Source organism: Cydia splendana, chromosome 12 (assembly GCF_910591565.1).
Source record: "Cydia splendana chromosome 12, ilCydSple1.2, whole genome shotgun sequence".
In the NCBI taxonomy this organism is placed as follows: Eukaryota; Metazoa; Arthropoda; class Insecta; order Lepidoptera; family Tortricidae; genus Cydia; species Cydia splendana.
In genome coordinates, this window is record NC_085971.1 from 251872 (window position 1) to 273466 (window position 21595).

General features: G+C 36.4%; 1 protein-coding gene across 2 annotated transcripts in view; it reads right to left on the reverse strand.

The window, feature by feature from the left end:
* Positions 1-21595, reverse strand: part of LOC134795318 (protein N-terminal asparagine amidohydrolase) — a 97436-nt gene that overhangs the window by 18033 nt on the left and 57808 nt on the right. Inside the window, exon 2 of one of the 2 annotated variants that reach the window (XM_063767136.1) lies at positions 16477-16524. The gene's annotated coding sequence lies outside the window, so the exon portion shown is untranslated. Of the gene's footprint in view, positions 1-2463; positions 2734-16476; positions 16525-21595 lie in introns of those variants that run through there. The other variant, XM_063767137.1, reaches the window with a different exon arrangement.

Sequence of the window (21595 nt, forward strand, 5' to 3'; positions counted from 1 at the left end):
TACGTTTGTACGGAGAGGCGGTCGTCCACTTATTCTCTTAAAGGTTGTTCGACAAAAACCAAAAAGGCTGGAAAAATTCAAATCCACTCTAAATAATTATGTTGTTTTACAGGTAGGTCAATACAATAGTTAGGCGCTTTTCATTGTTATTATATGATATGATCTCGGGATCCAGTTATTATCTTTCAGTTTTTTCACAGAATACTTAACAAATATCTCCGTTCTCCCTTAACGCTACAGAAAGAAACATAACGACCTCCCCACTGATAAACGATCCGCAATAAATTATAATAAAACTAAAAGTTAACGTCGCGTCGTTCTCGGCAAAGCAATAAAGTGAGTAATACAGTAACTTCTACTGCTCGTACATCATTTGAGGGTACCTACCGTAGAAATAGACTAGCAAAAACGGCTACACGCTAATTTGACTTTTTTTAATAACAGCTCATGACGAACATTTTATCTATTTATCCCTTTAACAATATTTTTTTGCAGAATGAAGGATATGGATAAACGACTATCAATTCTAAAAATAAACCTCGCGGCTCCTAAAAAACAAGTTCTAGGCTATGTTTTCTTAATTTTCCCTTATTACCATTTAGGATTTAGATATACAATTTTATAGGAAGGGTTCCTGTAAAACATCCTCCTCCTCCTCCCCATACTCATTAATTGCAATAAAATAAATGCCAGAATACCTTACTCATACTGAATTGGTACAAAAGGTTGAAGTTGTCAAATGGCAAAACTTTGCCACAAGATTCACAATATGGAATATCGCTACTGATCATTACCAACGCAGTAGTAAGTAATGAAAGCCAATGCCACCTGCGGCTTGCAGTACAACTTTACAAGTCACATCGTCCTTGGTCCAACGAGGTATGATTAATAGATGGTGGTAAGAAATTGAGACGCACACGACCCGTAAAAAGAATCAGGTGTACGTATGTCGGGACACGGACGGTGGAGGATTCCGTACCTAACAACTCTGTTGTGTGTCGGACAATACGAATAACTAATAAGGCACTATGAAAGATTGTTATGAAATAGTTACTATAAAATAAATTGAGTCTTAACCTTTTCGACGCCGTGTCAAACACATAAGCTGTCATCCGGACGCCACGTCATCGAAGTGTCAAAACAGAAATTGAACTTTATGCATATGCACGTCGGTCTATGTTGCTCTGTGGTCTGTGACCGATTAATCAGTCTTTGGCGTTGAACCTGCGGTGCGGATATATCGGTCATTGGCGTCCAAAAGGTTAAGGCAAAATTGTTAGGATACTCGAATTGCCGCATACTTGTTGAATAATTTGTCAGATATTTTTTAAGTAATTTGAATCCTTGTATGATGTCTGCACCGACTTGATAGGGACGATGAAATTATTACCTTACCATACATAGTTTTTATCTCTACTATCCTCTTTAATAATATCCCCTACAATAATAAGGACCTGAACGAAATGGCAGTACTTTCAAAAAATAATTTATCTCTTAACCCGCCTTTTAACCAAACATTCCTTGTAAAATATCTGTGTAGATAACGGAATCCTAAAAACGATCATTGCGCCGCGGTGCGCTCAAAAATAACTTGGGTAAACCATTGGAGGCAACAATAGGCTAATTATATGGCTCAAAAATAAATGACCATTACTGGCACACAAACATATGCCCATTACTGGATCCATCAATCACTGGCACAAAGTATCAGTGTTTATAAAAAGCGAGTACGAAATTTGCTTTCAATGTTAAGGTAGAGTTTATCGTAAGCGTAGGATATAGACGACTTGACGGTGTAAGATCTGTAGTAAGGAATCTCTACACTTGTCTGATATTTGACCTTCAGGAACAACGTCTTGTCTTTCTAGTCTCTAACCAAGCTCTTCTGTTGTTTGAAGTTTGCTCGACCTCGATGAATATTTCCATCACTTCTTTCTTTGTCTTACGCGTCTTATGGAAGCATTTCATTTAAGTATGTACCTATCATTTCTTCACCTTGTCACAGTGACAATCATTATGAAAGCTTCTAGGAATCTCATATTATAGTACAGTATTGGAAGAACAGAAACAATATTAAAGGCACTGGTGTCCCAAATCACTCGACTAGACCGGTGGTCCAAAACGACACGAGTTTGAATCTAGCTCGAGGCTCCAATTTTTAATGACAAAATGTTGCTTGCTGATATAAGGGGCTATTCATAAATTACGTCATTTCAAATTAGGGGGGGGGGGGGGGGGGGGGGTGTCTGGACATCGGATGATGGTAGCATGGCGTAGGAGGAAACGGGGTCATTCGAAGCATGATTTTTGGATGATTTTAGGGGGGGGGAGTCAAAAATCGTCAATATGGACAGCCCCTAATATAATGCAAATCATCAGTCAGACAGATCAAGAAAACAGATAAGTCAGCGAAAATTAAAACATCACTCCTTTTCTCCATCAGTTAATAAAAATACAAATTACCTTAACAATGTATCTTCTTCAACGCATACACACACTTATCGACATAAAAATAGAACACTGACACTTCACACCGATCTTCAAGAGGAAAATAAAACTGTTTGCTCTCAAGAACAGCATCCGACTGAGGAACGAGACGTTATCGCGGACAGCGCGAGTTACTAGCCTGTTATTGTTATGATAATGCTTATTATAAATGTTGGAAATAGCCCCGATAACGCAATGAGCAATTAAGAAATATACCATCGGCGCATATCGTGCCGCAAACAAAGTAGGTATCTGCATAAGTAATTAAAGCGATTATACTAATAAACTTCCTAGACAATAATTGCGATTATCAATGGGTGTTTTGAAAACACCAGTAGTACCAGTAAATCACTGAATAGTACCTAATAGCGCGCTCGGCCACAGAATAAATAATAGTACTAGGTACAGAAGACTCACTCTGTAACAAAACGCCTCTGTTACGATCAGGACAGATATGGCCGCTATTAGGTGGCGACAGCGCCACGCACGGCTTATGGCTAGCCATCAAAATTGGTGTGGAACGGATGTACTTTTAGCTACCTGTAGCAAAGCGATGAAATCGCGGAGTGAGCCACGCCTGGCTCGGCTTACGAACTGGTCCGAGAACAGTCAATTAGTAGGTACTGATACTGTAAAACTACTCAACTATAGGCCAGTATTACAACTATGGTCTACAAGTTCAATTATGTGTATGAACACCAATGTTCTCCTTGCCGTTATTCTAATAACAATCACACCTACATGAAGTTTAAGTTAGGTTTAACCGTAATTTAAAAATTTTGCACCAAGTACCTATAGTTGAGTGTTTTTACTTTACGGTATGTCAACGAATGACTAGATTTTATGATATGTATCCAAGAAATGTAAGCAATTAACCTACCATGGGTGCATATTGTGTCGACGAACAAGTTGAAGGTACCTATGCAATTGCATAATCAAGACGATTATCCTAATAATTGCACTTCCTAGAACTTATGTGATTATCAATTGTCAATGGTTGTTTAGAAACCGGGGTTAATTTGACTTGTAATTAGTTACAGCATGACATGGCAGGTAGTCAGTTTCTGGGAACATTCTGAATCAATTTTATTTTGCATTCTTAGAAATTGTCGGGATATGTGGTGATTGTAAATAAAATGCAATTTTTATTGGCTGCTATTTAACTGATCACCAGATTTAATAAAATTTAATACCAAAAAAATCTACTTTACCACCCTAAAATAATAAACGATCACCAAAATTATAACACCATTTTAATGTGAAATGATTACCAATTTTATCACATTTTACTATCCTATTAAAGGAAATGACACCAAATTAATCATTATTAACCCAAAAATTGTAAATGATTACCAAATTTCAAACCCCATTTTAATGTGAAATGATAACCAAATTTTTACATCTTGCTATCCTATTAAATAAAATGACACCAAAAGAATCATTGTAAACCCAAAAATAGTAAATGACCACCAAAATTAGAACTCCATTTTAATGTAAAATTCTAACCAAATTTTTAAATCTTGCTATCGTGTTAAAGCAAATGACTCCAAAATAATCATTGTAAACCCAAAAATAGTACTTAAATGACCACCAAAATTGTAACCACATTTTAATTAAAAATGTGCAAATATTTAATATATCGTTATCCTATTAAATTAATTAATCCACTTCATCATCTTTTTCTAACCTAACCTAACCCACTTTTCTAGTAGCATTTCTTTTCTGTATGGGTCGCAGTTCAAACCTAACCTAACCCACTTTTCTAGTATCATTTCGTTTCTGTAAGGGTCGCATTTCAAACCTAATCTAACTCACTTTTCTAGTAGCATTTCGTTTCTGTATGGGTTGCAGTTCAAACCTAACCTAACCCACTTTTCTAGTAGCATTTCGTTTCTGTATGGGTCGCAGTTCAAACCTAATCTAACCCACTTTTCTAGTAGAATTTCGTTTCTGTATGGGTCGCAGTTCAAACCTAACCTAACCCACTTTTCTAGTAGCATTTCGTTTCTGTAAGGGTCGCAGTTTAAACCTGACCTAACCCACTTTTCTAGTAGCATTTCTTTTCTGTAAGGGTCGCAGTTCAAACCTAACCTAACCCACTTTTCTAGTAGTATTTCTTTTCTGTAAGGGTCGCAGTTCAAACCTAACCTAACTCACTTTTCTAGTAGCATTTCTTTTCTGTAAGAGTCGCAGTTCAAACCTAACCTAACCTACTATTCTAGTAGCATTTCAGTATGCTACTAGAAGAGTAGGTTAGGTTAGGTAGGTATGCGGTGCGGGGTACGAGGGGTTGAGCGGGAGGGGCTAGTAATTTTGGCATCATTTTACTTTATTTGGTAATATGTATACATTTTTTGGTAATCATAGTGGTTTATTTAGGTGAAAATATCGCATTAATTTGGTCTTCAAGATTTGGTGATCATTTGATTTTTGGTGATCATTCAATATATTTGGTATTCGAATACAATTTGAAGTGCAGTCGTAATTAAAACGGTGGTACTTTTGTAATTTTAGGCCTTATTATTTTGGTGTTCAGTAATTTTTTTTGGTAAGCATGATTTTTTTATTTAGGGTACCAAAGTATTTTTTGGTGGTCATTATATTTGTAGCCATTTTTATTTGCTTTTAAAAGGTTAGGTTAGGGTGGAAGCCCAGAGGCCTTTTCTTGGCCTTCGGGTGGCTTCAGCTCTGAGAAAAAGGTCTTCCCTCGATTTTAAGTTATATATTTGCTAAATTACTGTTTACCCTCGTAGATTACCAGATACTTTGCGTTTATTATTGACTCTCCAATTTATGGAAATAAGCATAACAAACTTAATTAAAATGACAGGCTCTTGAGACCCCTCGTACAAGTTTTTGTACATATTCCACAATATTTTCTGAGATTTTATGACCAAGCTTTCAAAAACAAAACACAGTGCTTCTGGGTCTCAGGAGATTACAAAACAGCGATTTCAGAGCAACGTGTATATTTATTTACGACGTAGTTAAGTAGTGTTTACGACGCTGCATTCCGCTGCATTGATAATGACTTTAAAACAGGGATGAGTGACAAGGGTGTTACCCGGTTATCACACCGATACCGCACTCCGCTCTGATGTGTGATCGAATATAGCGACCTCCAATCAATGCGAAGACTGTCTAAAACGGTCCTGATACCGCGATACCGGGAAGATTGACAAGGGTTTTGGTAATGTTACTCTTGCGGCTTACCAAGCGCCGGCGCATACGTTAAATAATAATTTACTGTGGCAATATTATTACGACACCCCAATTAATCCAGGGATAGTTGGTAAAATAACACTATATAGCTGGCAACATGGTAGCTTTAGCAAGTGGTGGGGACTTTCCGATTTTGGTTATGTTGGATTCCGATGGCAATATCGTAATAATTGGTCCGATATTCAGATATTTCGGAATTCCGCTATTCAGGCCCAATTTGGTACAAATCTCAAGATAAAAGCTACACGCAAAAGATAGGAATGTCAGTCTCTGTCACTTGTCAATTAACAAGTATACAGATTTGGAGTATTGTATCTTATAGGTTGTCAATTGACAAGATTCGAGATTTGGAGGGAGAACCCTCCATAGATAGAAATCTATGGTTGTCAATTGACAAGTTTAGGAGATTGGGAGAGATTATTAGAGGGCTCCCGGTTCGGAGCGATGCCCGGAAAGGTTTGATCTCCGTGATAACATCTAATCTTGATCGTTCGTCATTGTTCAGGCGGCTTTGTTTAGATTACCGGTTGAGCTACATAGCTCATAGGGTTTTTAGCTTCGAACATCAGTAAGAAGGCTGAAAGTTGGTACTTACGCATGTATTTTTAGGTCCAAAACAAGAGTACGAGTACATGTAGAAAAATTTGTAGTTGACAATTGTACATTAAAGATTTGTGTTAAAAAAGAAACTTTATTGACATTGAGATTAAAGTACCTTTACAATTGTATAAGTTTGCGTAGCATGCGTGGTGAATACAGAAGCCGTCGGGCGGCGCTTCAAAGCGTTGCTCTAATTGGACTTAATTGATGACCGGCGCACGCGCACGCTTTTGTTACGAACGCTTGCAGCACTACATGGCCGAGTTAAGCGTTGAGCACCAGGAATAAGTGCGCTCTTGAATAATGCTGTTTAACGTGTTTTCAAAAGGTGCAGTTAACTTTTGTGAAGCAACTGTGGAGGAACATAGTGCAACAGTAAGTAACTAGGTATAATGTTACCGTGTCGCGCAGGTTTGCTCTACTGCGGTGCGGCACCTTTACACAACTGCCCAAAAAAGGATTGTATGTGCAGGGTTTATGATCGAAAGTTTTCTGTAGAAACTCGAATATTTTATTAAAGAAAAAATACTTTTTTTGAGTAGACGGAGGGGCAAGGGGATGGGGTCCGCCCCTGGTCATGTTTTTTTGGTTCATCCGAAAAGCGGACTCGCTTTCGCGTGTGCACTTAATGGGAATAGAGGACTTGCTCCTGCTCACTTTACTTCCACAAACATGTTATTTTAAACCTTATATCAAAGGGATAAGAACATAAGTCGCCTTGTACGTTTTAAATAAGTTAAATGGGTTTACAGCTGTCGGGGTGCAGCGATTTAGCAATTGAGCGTAAACGCGTTAGAGGATTAAGTAATTAACTAATAGGTCACATGCATTATGGTACTATTGGCGAAAAATACAAACTTAGATTAGAGTAATTCAATATTAATCTGCAATTATTACATTAATTAAATTCATCCATATTTAATATACATAACATACAAGTGATATTGCACATTAATTGTACGACATTTTGAGAGACAAAAGACAACCGCAACATCTGACAACATTGACATCGCAACTTTTATACTTCATGATCTTGTTGCTAAAACATATCGACCGGAGGCCCAGACACGAGTTTGAGGTGACTATTATAGCCATAAGTTAAAATTAGTCTACCTAGATTCAAGATTCAATTCAATAGTAAAACATAAATCCATCTTAATTCATGAAATCATTAAACCCCTAAAATCCTCATGAATATATAATCCTCTCGCAATAAATCGAAGCAAACCATAAACTCGCCCGAAATGGAGCTCGGATTACAAATATTAAATGCACTCGTCCATTGTCTGCACTAAGCGTGAAACTCCGATACTCCGCCATTTGTTACCGCGTTATAGCTGCCTCCTCCAACCTCCTAATCGGTAGTGACCCTGCCTTAGAAGCAGGAGGTCCCGGGTTTGGCTCCTGGTAATAAGGCCATTTATTTGTGTGTTTATTACTATAAAAGTACTATTAAAGACTCGAATCTTTTCAATATAAAAAGACTCATAAACGACAAGCCTTAGCGGCTGAAAATATTTCTAAATCATGATATTCCTGCGTTTGATAATGACATTCCAGAAACTCTCAAAACACTTGTCAATATTTCACATCATTACTAGCCTCGGATTGAAATTATAAAGTTCAAACTCAGACAGTTCTTCTAATTCATCATTTGTTATTATCACTTATTACCTACTCATATAAGGCTCGAGTTCCTACATCTTACCAACTCTAAATCACATAGCAGGTCCTTTAATGAACTCCCCATAGCGGAACGTCCATAACTCCTCGTGCCTATTATTGAACAGATTCGTGACAATGGCCGAGGCCAGTTATGGGCACGGCAATAGAACTGTCCGAACGTTGTAAATCTTCGGCTAAACTGATCATCCATTTCGCGCATGTTTTCTTTATTAAACGTGCTTTGACGATATTATTATAACTTAATAATAATATCATTGTTCCGTGATGGGAAAGACATGATTTGCACTAATATGTAATAATTATAATGCATCATATCTCTGTAAAGAAACCCGTTGCATGTTAATTAACTATAAGATGTATAATATACCCATATCATACTCATTAAATACTAATCTCGCCGAGTTTCTTGAAAAAATATTAAGGGCCTATGTACACCGCGCTTTTTTAACGCTGCACCGTCTACACTCTACAGCAGCGGTCGGCAACCGGAGGCCCTCTCACTTGCGGACCGCGAGCCTCCCTGGCTATTTTGTATGTAATATTGACAAACGACAATGACTGCTAAAGTCACAAATATTACCAAAGTGCGGCTCGCGTCAACTTCGTTAGCTACTATGTGGCCCTTGGCTGCTAAAAGGTTGCCGACCGCTGCTCTACAGCGAGCACACAGCGTCGACAGCGAGTTTTTCATTCCTCGGAGCACTTTGTTTGCCTTGCGTGCGTTTGCATCGATACACGCACGCGTCACCTGCGCGTCTTTCTACGGTGTAGATATATCGATACAAACGCGAAAAGTATTAAAAAAACAAATGTGGCACATAGCCTCCAGAAACCATTGTCAATCATGCAACCAATAAAAGAAGCGATAAGAATTAGCGTGTAGGTGTTATTAATTAAAGCTCAATAAAATGTTTATAAGTTTTATAACAGAACGTGTTACCTCAATAATTCCATACTGAGTCATCATCATCGTGAACTATAATAAAGTGACAAAATCAACTAACATTTACTTTATAAAGCTAAAAGTCTTATAAGCGTCATATCGTCACTCTCTTCAGGTCTTTTGGTGCCGACGAGACTAAATTAAGCGAATCAGAGGCAACTAATTGTAGCATGTGGGCGGACTCTACGTGAAAATACGTCTTTAGAATGAAAGGGCGTAAACGTCAACTATGTATATAAACGTTTGTCAAATCTAACACACCGTAGATAAACGTTTGTCCCTATCCGTCATTTTAACATTTCGTCGGTGCGAATAAAATAATCGCTATGTGTTTTTTTAACGATTTTTGATTTGGCATATTTTAATTCCTTTTCAATTTCCCGTCGACCCATATAAATATTTTTTTATAACTTTATTAGTTTTGAAATTAACTAACAACATTTGTACCTACAAAAAAATAGATATGTGATTTTTTTAGCACATAACGAAATTAAATGCCTTGTTTTCCGTCGAGGGTGATGGCGATAATGTTCCACGTGGCGATTTATTGTAGAGTGGATTACCCGACATTCACCCTAAAATCCGCTGTGTATCATTTCTCGTGCTACGTTACTTTGGCAACAAATCGCTATGTGTAAACTTTACACGTGACGATTTTAATTGAACCAAATTTAAGTCGCTATGTAGCAAAATTCTGGTTAAAATAATTTATATTGTAAAAATTTACGAAAATAACTGTTTATTTTCTTCATAAGTATCATGTAAAAAAGCATTGATCTACCAGAAAAAAAATACAGGTGCAACAAATATATTATAAACAGGAAAATAAACAGTTTTTTTGTCTTTTTTTTTTTTACTCAATAAAAAATACACAGTAATCCATTAAACATATTTTTTCGCCAAACTGCATGACAGTTTGTTGGCGAACGGTAGCACTCAACAATCTTCCTTAATCTACTGTGTAACGCATAAGTATAGGTACTATCAGCAATACACTTACCTGACCGGTCGTTAGGCTTTATCTCATTGCAACAAGGCTCAAAACTGGTCAGATAACTGTGACGCCGATGGAATATTTGTTAACAGGTAACATACTTAAATACAATCTTATATCTAGTACTATGCTATATTATATAATAATATGTTTATTCTAAAGAAATTTAACCATTCGGAACTAGTATCAGGTACCTATGTTGCACTTTATAGCATTATAGGTAAAGTAAGCATTATATCTTGAAAAGTAGCTTAAAAATACATGGCGATTTTTTTATTCGCACCGACGATGTCTGCTTGATAGAAAAGACAAAATTTATCAGAGGTTTGTTTTGGCTGCTATTTAACTGATCACCAGATTTAATAAAATTTAATACCAAAAAAATCTATTTTACCACCCTAAAATCATGAATGATCACCAAAATTATAACACCATTTTAATGTGAAATGATTACCAATTTTATTACATTTTACTATCCTTTTAAAGGAAATGACACCAAAATAATCATTATTAACCCAAAAATAGTCAATGATTACCAAATTTCAATCCCCATTTTAATGTGAAATGATAACCAAATTTTTACATCTTGCTATCCTATTAAAGAAAATGACACCAAAATAATCATTGTAAACCCAAAAATAGTAAATGACCACCAAAATTAGAACTCCATTTTAATGTAAAATGATAACCAAATTTTTAAATCTTGCTATCCTATTAAAGCAAATGGCTCCAAAATAATCATTGTAAACGCAAAAATAGTAAATGATCACAAAATTGTAACCACATTTTAATTAAAAATGTGCAATCATTTAATATATCGTTATCCTATTAAATTAATTAATCCACTTCGTCACCTTTTTCTAGTAGCATTTTATTTCTGTAACAGTCGCAGTTCTAACCTAACCTAACCCACTTTTCTAGTAGCATTTTGTTTCTGTAAGGGTCGCAGTTCAAACCTAACCTAACCCACTTTTCTAGTAGCATTTCTTTTCTGCAAGGGTCGCAGTTCAAACCTAACCTAACCCACTTTTCTAGTAGCATTTCGTTTCTGTATGGGTCGCAGTTCAAACCTAACCTAACCCACTTTTCTAGTAGCATTTCTTTTCTGTAAGGGTCGCAGTTCAAACCTAACCTAACCCACTTTTCTGGTAGCGTTTCGTATCTGTATGGGTAGCAGTTGAAACTTAACCTAACCTACTTTTCTAGTACCATTTCGTTTCTGTAAGGGTCGCAGTGCTAACCTAACCTAACCCACTTAACTGATAGCAGTTTAACTTACTTTTCTAGTAGCATAACGAAATGCTACTAGAAAAGTAGATTAGGTTAGGTAGGTATGCGGTGCGGGCTACGGGGGGTTGAGCGGGAGGGGCTAGTAATTTTGGCATCAGTTTACTTTATTTGGTAATATGTATAAATTTTTTGGTAATCATAGTGGTTTATTTAGGTGAAAATATCGCATTAATTTGGTCTTCAAGATTTGGTGATCATTAATGACTTTTGGTGATCATTCAATATATTTGGTATTTGAATACAATTTGAAGTGCAGTCGTAATTAAAGTGGTGGTACTTTTGTATTTTTAGGCCTTATTGTTTTGGTGTTCAGTAATTTTTTTTGGTAAGCATGATTTTTTTATTTAGGGTACCAAAGTATTTTTTGGTGGTCATTATATTTGTAGCCGTTTGTTTTAAAGAGGTTGTTAAGTTTTATGAATAAGGGGGTATAATACTGCAACTATGACCCAAAAACTCAATACATAACTAAGTATCGTCATTCAGTTCGTTAATTTTGCGTGGTATAAATGATTATAAATTAGTTTAAAAGCATCAAAAGTGTAGGCTCCAATACAATGGCGGTAGGAAATTGACTGCGGATATCAACAGGTAGGTCAGGTAGTCACATGACTCACATGCCTTAATGTCTGTGTTTGCATCTTTAATTGCGTACCTAATTGTCATGAAAGAATGTGAATAGGTGTCAGATGTGTAAGGTCTAATAAATATGTTTTTAAACACACATGAAACAACAATAATGCATTAAGAATTTAGTTAGAACAAAACATAATTAAACATTAGTAAACATTATTACTGAAGTTTGCCTGATGTAAGATTTTTTTGCGCAACGTTAATGAACTGACAATTTGTTTTCATTAGTATTTAGTAATACCTAGTATTAGATTTTAGAAGTGTATTTCCAATAAATTGACAGATAAAGTTGACATACAGGGTAGAATATTAAATGGGCCAATAGGGGCAGCTATGTAGATCAATTGTTAAATTTTTTCCAAAATAAATGTAAAAATCTAGGAACTAGTAGCTTACTAACCCATTTGAAAATTCCAACCTGTACGTACTTATAGAATTTAAATTAATAATATTTAGGTACCTACCTAGTTACCTACCGGAACAATATAGACGACAAACCGATGGACCGATCTTTAAAAACGTCACTATAAAGAGATCTTTGAAAGGTTCCTTGTTCAGTTATCGCGGCATCTATTGCGATATAAATGAGCGCCATTATCTCAGATATCTAATTTAGCAAATTTTCTATTAACCAACTCTCCCACGGCTCATGACAAGGCAAAAGGCAGAATCCTTTAGCGGAAGCGGTGTTCGAACATTAGAAACCTTGATTTGATATGCGTTTAACACTCAAACTGCATTTCGCTCGGATTTTAGGGAGGAGAAGAAATATATTAAATTTAAGAAACATAACCCTTACATAGATATGATAATTAATCCCGGTAAAATATACGAGTATATAGAGCTGAAGCCATTTTATTTCGGAAATTAATACCCTCAGCTATAAGGGAAAAATATTACTACAAAACTATAAGCCTATACAAAGAAGAAACATTACCAAATAAATATTGTCATATTATGTACCTCCAAAAACGGAGCCCCTGCAGGACCGCAGAGAAGATATTTTCATTTAAAAATAAAATTTCCTAAGTGCTTTTTAAATTGGCCACATCATTCTAAGAACAGACCTATCTGTATAAAACATCCTGTATATTGCCGCTGTAACCTGCACTCAATTTCAAATCAATATCAAGTCAAGTTAAGATTTAAAAGCTGGTATGCCTCCCGAGGGGCCATTCCGGCTCATTTGCGGCGAAAGACAAAAGTTGTATCGTCGGCGAGCACAAATTTCGCCGATATAATCGCTCCGCAAGACAATGCGGGCCCGTGGAACTGGAAGGGCATATGTTTGGGCTGTAAGTATTGTCGATACCTGAAGAGTTTGAGCGAGTGGCTTCACTTAACTGAGCTGAGCATACCTCAGTATATATTTTTGTGGGTCATTATGACATTGAATACCTAGTACGTGGATCTATTTTATTGTTTATTTTTAATTGTCTCAAGGGCATACTTCACACCTTCGCAGTTTATTTCGTATTCGTTACGTCAAGGTCTGATGACAGGATTTTAAAGGAATCGAGGGAACTCTTCAAATCTTATGGGCACTATTATGGTTTGGGTATTTTCCAAATTCCATTCCATTTTTGCATATTTCTCGTAGTATTTTAACCCCCGACACAAAAAGGGGGGTGTTATACGTTTGACGTCAATATCTGTCTGTCTGTGACATCATAGCTCTGCAATGGATGGGCCGATTTCGATGCGGGGTTTTCAAGTGAAACTCGTGAAAGCGAGTATTCTTGTGGTGGTTCTTAGCTATGTTTCATAGAAATCTAACCAGCAGTTTAAAGAGTATCAGCTCTTTCCCAAAATGATGTAAGTATGGCATTGTTGTTTGTTGGCATAAATAGGATTTTCTTGGTATACGGCGTATTGCTTTTTTTTATTTAATAGTTTTTTTTTGTGCATTTGCTCTCGGAAAGCACCACTTTTTGCAGGTGAACTCTTAATGAAGACCATTAGTTGTTGGCATGTGAATAGGTAGTATAGGGACCTACTGTTTCGATTTTTTATAGTTATCGGTCCGATACGCCTGATACGGCTGATGAGTGCGGCTAATTACATATTCAGTATACTATAATAATTATAAATAGCCACGTGACTCCACCGCTCGCCCCGTCCAACAACTCCAACAAGCCACTAGACATACGGCGTATAGCCTCCGAGCGTCGGTTATCGGACCGACCGATACGCCCGATACGCCCGATACGGCTGATGGATGCGGCACGCTCGCTGATACCATCTGCCTCGTGACCGCACCAATTATTATTCAATATCGTGCTTTGATTGTCTTTAATATTGGCTATTTATTAATTGAACGGTTCACTTTAGTCTCGATTATGTCTTGCGAATGTATCTGCATGGCATTTTTTCGCATATAGCGAATAAATAAATAAATAATTATTTCAGATTTTTAAAATCCTAAATAGTTTTGTTAGCATTCTGCTTACATGTAGTTTTTGCAAGTGAAAATTGTTTTTACCAAATTTTAGTATATAATCCCAATTAGCCATTAACGAATTTTAGGACAAATCCAGTGAAAGTAAGCACACGTCATATTATTATAATGATGACTATATCATATACAGCATCGTCAAATATAAAATATGTACACATGCAAAAATATCACGAAAATAATTAATCTTGACGTTAGTCAGAAAGATGCTTCGTTAACTATGATTAATTGATTAATTATTTTCCTTTACATAATATTACAGAAACGGAAATGCCTCTAACTCACGGACTGTATGTGATGATAATTATATCGTTAGTACCTACGTTGATGAGTCACATTCAAATGTTAATAACTTTAATTAAAAATTACAAAAATCTACTCACAAAAATGCCTTACATCATTTTGGGAAAGGGCTCATTTTGGACTCTTCAAAGTACTGGGTCGGTTTTTATCAAACATAGCTAAGAACTACCGCAAGGAAACTTTCCCGTAAAGAGAACCGAATTGAAATCGGTCCATCCGTTTGAGAGCTACGATGCCACAGACAGACAGAAAGACATTGGTCAAACTTATAACACTCCACTTTTTTTTAAACTTAAAAAGGCAAAAAGCCTCTTCATAGATTTTAAGGTTCAATATCGCTCGCAAGTTTGGGATCGTCGACATTCTATTCAAATTAACACTTTTATTCGATTATCTATAACTTGCTGCATCGATTAAGTGGCTCCAATCGACGGCCATTGTATCGATATTCTGATGTATCAATCGTCTGATAGGTATATCGAATTATTCAATTAGTGGTGATATGATTGTCACTTGACCGGGGCACAATCAAGTGGGACCTCTGTAAATAGCACAGATTGCTCGGTGAATTGGGTGACTTGTTGCTTTATTGGTGAAGTATTCTGGCTTTGCTGAGCTCGCGAATAGCTTTAGTATTCGTAAACTGACCCCATTGAGTCTAGTAGTTCTCCCCAAACAGAGATCTTGCAACACATACGAGTACATATGTTTTGTTCCGTCTCTCCTTCCAATGCTCCTCATGGTCGAACTAAAAATTGCATATGAAATACATTCCTGCCTTCTATGAACATTAATAGTAAATAAAAGAAGATGATATCTAAATGATGTCAGTCGCCCGCGCGTCTAGCTCACGCCAATACATTTACGGACAAGTACGTTTAGACAACATTTTGAAATCACAATGTACCTAAGTTTGATTTGGCCTCTTGGTCCATATCTGGTCCACCGTCCATAATTCAGGTCACCGTTTATTTCACGTCCGATACCTTATCACAATTAAATTTACTGCTCCAACGAATTTAACCACAAACAAGTAAACAAGACGAACGTAGTGTCTTGAATGTTTTAAGTGTCAATGACCTTTTAAGACCGACTGTCGATTGTTTTTTTTACTGTCTACGTACAATAGGTATTCTATACTAACCCCCGTATTCATAAAACTTTACGGGCCTGATTTAGTTAAATTATGTTTTATCCCTTTCTTACAAATACGTAAGTCAAAATGACAGATAAAGACGATTATTAGCTAATTGAGCTTGTAGCGCGTTTATGAATAAGGGGGTAGAAGAATTTAGTTTGCATCGGTCTTTTGTAAAGCATATTTCTGAAATCACATAGGTAGCTACTAGCTAGTTAATAAAATATATTGAAATTTATTGGGCCATAATTACGAATTGTTTAATTTTACATTATGTACCTAGAAAATGCTCCTATTAGGACTAAATTTGTATGATGAGAACCGAGAATATGTATAGAACTCCAATACCTAGAATAGTTTAACTTGTACTGTAATTTCATAGTATTTAAAAAAAAAACCCTTCAATTTTTTTCATCTGCTGTTTTATTTAGAAACAGTTTCACTAATACGAAGTACAAGTAGGTAGTTGTTTAGTGTTTACAAAGATAAATCCATAGAAAGCACCAGAATTTAATTTCCGAGCCATTTCGTACCTTGTCACAGTGACAATCAATATGAAAGTCGCTAGAGACCTCTTACTATTGTCACTGTGACAAAGTACAAAATGGGTAGGAAATTAAATTATTTGACTGTACCTACTAACTACTGAGCATCACAATTAAAATACACTAATGTCATGTAAACCCAGTATATAAATTATGTAGTATATATTATTGTAAACTCACGTTCAAGTGGACGTCTCGATGTGAAGCTCATTCAGCTCGCTAGGACTCCTGCAACAATGATCACACACTAATTAGTAATTACTCGTATTGGACCTGCTTCAGCGTGCAAGCGCTCGAGCGGCGGCGATCAACGGGGCGTTGGGCGTAAATGAAACAAATGCAAACGTATGCGAGCGGTCTCAGAGAGACCCCACACTAGCGTCTACCGAGCGTCGGTGTCTGTCTCCGCTGCTCGACACAACGTTGGCGCAACTGCGCAGTGACGTCATTTGTAGACTCAAGGCAACGCTGCACGCCCCGCCGAACGCTTCGCTTGACACTTCTGAGGCCGCAGGTATCCTAAGAAGAGCGTCTTTGGGCACCAAATACAGAGAAACACATATTTCTTACATTTTACTTCCTTCTGACATCCGATATCGGATCGGACTATGTGAAAACGCTCTTACGTTCATGTGACTCTTAAAGTTAATCAACATAAACATATCTAATCGACCCACATTAACGTACATTGGTCCGGCATGAACGTAATCAGCATAAACATACAGACAGACAGACATTATGCTAAACGAGTTGACAAGAAACAAGTGTTAACATTCATCATTAAGATTAGTGTTCAGAGAAGTCATTTACTATATTTTTATTTTTTTTTTTTATTTTATTTTATTGGTTTACCAGTAACTGTTACACTGACGCATACATAAAGTTTATTAAATGCTTAATAACTAAGAGCTTAGTGTACAATAAAATTGAGGTAAACACTGCATGCAAATTAAAATGTATTACCAAGCGAAATTTAATTACTAACTAATTACTTAAATACTATGCTGTGAAGCTGACGTTTAAGCTTGTTTAAAGGAGTGCAAAACATATCAATTTTGTTATGGTTGTTATGCAACTTACATAGTCTTGGGATGGGGGAATTAGATCCAAGGACAGTCCTTCGGAAAGGTAGGGATAAAAGGTTAATAGGGTTTCGAGGATATCTAAAAGGTACTCTAAATTTAAATTTTGACAATAACTCAGGGCAGTTTATGGAACCACTTAAAATTTTTGATAAAAATGTTAAATCTAAAAGATTTCTTCTATTTTCTAATGATTTAATTTTAAAATATTTAAGACGAGCAGCATAACCTTTAATTCTCCTGCTGTTACCTGTAGAGTATGCTAAGTGGTTCAGAAGTCGTTTTTGAATTCGTTCTATCCGTAGACTGTGCACTGCGTAATGAGGGCGCCACACAACCCCGCAATACTCGAGTGTGCTCCGTACAAGCGAGTTGTATAGAAGAACTTTTGTATTTGGTTTTCGAAAAGATTTTGTATTTCTAATTATGAAACCGAGGGATTTTGATGCTTTTTTTATGATTGAATTAATATGAGGAATAAACGTTAATTTTTGATCAATAAGGACTCCAAGGTCTCTAACAATGTCTACTTTCGTAAGAAATAAGCCGTTTATACAATAATTGTGTTTTAATGGGTTTGGCTTCCGGGTAAATGTAATTTGCGAGCATTTATTAATATTAAGTTCCATATCATTGTTTTTACACCATTCAACCAGTTTGTTAATGTCATTCTGCAGCAATAAGGCGTCGCGTGTATTATCTACCACTCGTGCTATCTTTAGGTCATCAGCGAACATGTAAGGTATGGACTCAGTAAAGCTATTGGGCAAATCGTTGATGAAAATATTAAAAAGAATTGGTCCCAGGTGTGAGCCTTGGGGAACGCCCGATGTTATATGCAAAATATTAGATTGATATCCATTAACTACAACGTAAAAGTATCTGTCAACTAAATAAGACTCCAGCCACTTTAGAAATAAACCTGTAAACCCGTATGATGAAAGCTTTTGGATTAGTATGTTGTGCGAAACTTTGTCAAACGCCTTACTGAAGTCGGTATATACTGCATCGATTTGTTTGTTAGAATCTACAGCCTCGATGGTATTTTCTACAAAAGTAACCAAATTGCTACAGGTAGACCTTGCAGGAGTAAAGCCGTGTTGACTGTCTGATAAATATTTTTTGAAATAATTTTGTATTTTTGGGCATATTAATGATTCGAAAACTTTAGCTAAGGTAGGTAGAATCGATATTGGCCTGTAGTTGCTAATCATGCTTTTTGAATCAGATTTGTATATTGGGACCACCTTTGCTAGTTTCCATTTTTTGGGAAAGATACCAGTGCTGAGTGAAGAGTTGAAAATTATGTACAGAGGGACTGCTATCTGGGCAGCACACATAGCAAGAAAAATTGGGGGAACGCCGTCAGATCCCGAGCCTTTAGATATATCTAATTTTTTTATGCAACTGATGATTGTGTCTATATCTAAGTGTACAGCAGTAAAACAATCAGAATTATTGGTTAAGCTACATAAATAGGCAGATGTATTGACAGCATTATGTGACTTTCTATTTGTAGAGTAGACAGATTGAAAATATATGGCAAACATGTTGCAAATACCGTATCCGTCGCTAGTAGAATTCGCACCGTCTGACATTGTTTTTGGGTAAGCACTAGCTCCATTCCTCTTAGCCTTTAAGTATGACCAGAAATATTTTGGATGTGTAGTTATTTTCTGTTCAACATGGTTAATGTACGAGTTATAGCAATATCTAGATAGTTTTTCGCAACGTTTACTGCATAATTGAAGAGCGATTTTATCGAGTGGGTTTTTATATATATTAAATTTTTTAAGATATTTATTTTTTTCTCGTATACACCCCTCCAAAGTTTTATTAAACCATGGCGGTTTTGCATTGTTTTTATTATTTATTGTAGGAACAAACGTTTTTATAAGCCCATTTACTTGTTCGTAGAATATGTCTAGCATTATGTTAGGGTCTTTTACATTATTGAACAAATCATGCCACTTAATTTGCCCCAATTTCCTTTTTATACTGTCGTAATCTGCTTTATGAAAATTATACCTAATAGTCTTATTTATTTTTAAATTACTCTGAGGATTGTATTCTAAGACAATATCTAGTGGGGGATGATGAGGATCGACTTTGGAAAGACCGTTTGTGGCTTCTGTTACATTGCATTGAAGTTGGTCAACAAAAACTAAATCCAAGATTTTACTTTGAGTATTGACAGTAGTGTTACATTGGTTTAAGTTATTTAAATGTGTGAAGTCAATAAAGTCTTGGTGTAATTTAGAATAGTTTTTAATATTAGTCCCAGAGGTACAATCTGTGTAAATCCAATTTATGCTGCTCATATTAAAATCTCCCAGTAAAATTATATTGTGATTATTTAGATTTTCTGTTACGGAATTAAAATTATCTATAAAGTGATCAACTGTTTGCTTCTGGACTGGTGGTGGTAAATATACTACACATATTGCAACCTTATAAGATGACTCAAGATCAACTGTGACCCACAGGTCTTCACACTCGCTATTCCAGTTGTCCATTACATTAGCAGCGAACCTTTTTGACACAGCAATCAAAACACCACCTCCTTCTTTCTTTCGGTTGAATCTATTTATGCATCTATCCCGTCTAAAGACTATATATCTTGTATCAAAAAGTTCACTGCTAAGTATGTTGTCATTTAGCCACGTTTCTGTTAAAACAATTGCATCGTAAGCAGAAGAGCCCAAGTTGCGATAAAATTCTTCAGTTTTGGTCCTTAGACCTCGGGTATTTTGATAGAAAATCTTAAAATTATTCACTTTTACTACTATATAACAGTATACACTATGCTTGTTTAGCTAACCTAATTAAATTATTTTTTTTAATGAGTCCATGTCTCTTATAAGTATGTACTCGGTCAGGTCCGTTTTTCTCACATATATACGCCCTCCTCTAACCCAGACGTGTTTATATCCTTTTTCCTTTGCCCTTATCCGTGTTGCCGCGTGCAATGCCTTATTTGCGAGACTCAGGTGCTCAGTAACATAAATCGGTGATTTCTCTGTAAATCCCAAATGCGTTGTATTCAATTTATCTGATGGGGTCTTGGATCTGTTGAAATTGATAGATGCAGCCAAAAATGTATCACGGAGTCTGGGCCTATTGAATTGCACGATAATCGATTTTGGCCGATTACTATCGTTGTTTGCCTTCATTACACGTGTACAATGAGAAATATCTTCTTCCTTCACCTCGTTATTTATGACCTTTCCTAGATCTGATACAATTTGAATAAGATTCTCGTTTTTCTTCTGTGGCACGCATTGTATCTCAACGTTGCTAGCCCGCGTCTGTTGTTCCAAATTGTTAAGCCGCCCTGCCATATCTTTAACCGTTGCGGTCATTCTGTCGTTCTGGTCTTGAAGTTCTTTGATTTTTTGTTTTTGTTCTTTATTTTCCTTTATAATGTCTTCATACTGTAAGTTCATAAAGTCCACCGAATCTTTAACACTCTGTATCTCTTCGCGAATTGTTTTTACCTCACTGTTCACCGTTATTCTCACAGAGGCCGTAAACTTTTCCAATAACAAGTCTAGCTGCGTTTCCATTACGTTTTCAACAATCGTGCGTATGCCATTCTCTGTTACGGGTGCCGCCGATGTATCTGGTGGAGACTGCAACGCCGGTCTCTTGTTGGAGCGTCCAGCAGCGTTGGTGTTGAATCTGACAGGAGTACGGTCTTCTTTCATTTCCTTGGGTGCCGTTGAAATGCATACAGGGCATGTCCAACCGCTCAGTTCAGACGATAAGTCCAGTAGTAGGCATCTATAATGGAATGCTTTTTTGCAGCTATCGCATTGTATAAATTTTTGATTTGTGTCTTTCGTCGGACAGCAAGCCCATTCTATTTCCAAGTCATTCATATTGTTTGTGATAAAGTTAGGATATGGCGAAAATAAATATTGAGTATTTAATAAATAATATTAGGTAGCACTTGAATAAATGCGCACATACTAAAGAGGGCTCAAATCAGTTATTGAATGTAGCTGCGGTTGCCCGCTAATAAATGCTCCCACACTACGCTGTGCGCCAGATGCCGCGATCGAAAAGGCTTAAGCTCCGCATATAGCGCGTACTTAATACGCGTTTAGGTGTCGGGAAGGTCAATAACAAGTTTTGTCGGGTACTTAAAAACAACTTGTCTTACGGTTTTTAGGTATTTCTTTGGATTTGTCCTTTGCACTGACACTAATTGTTTA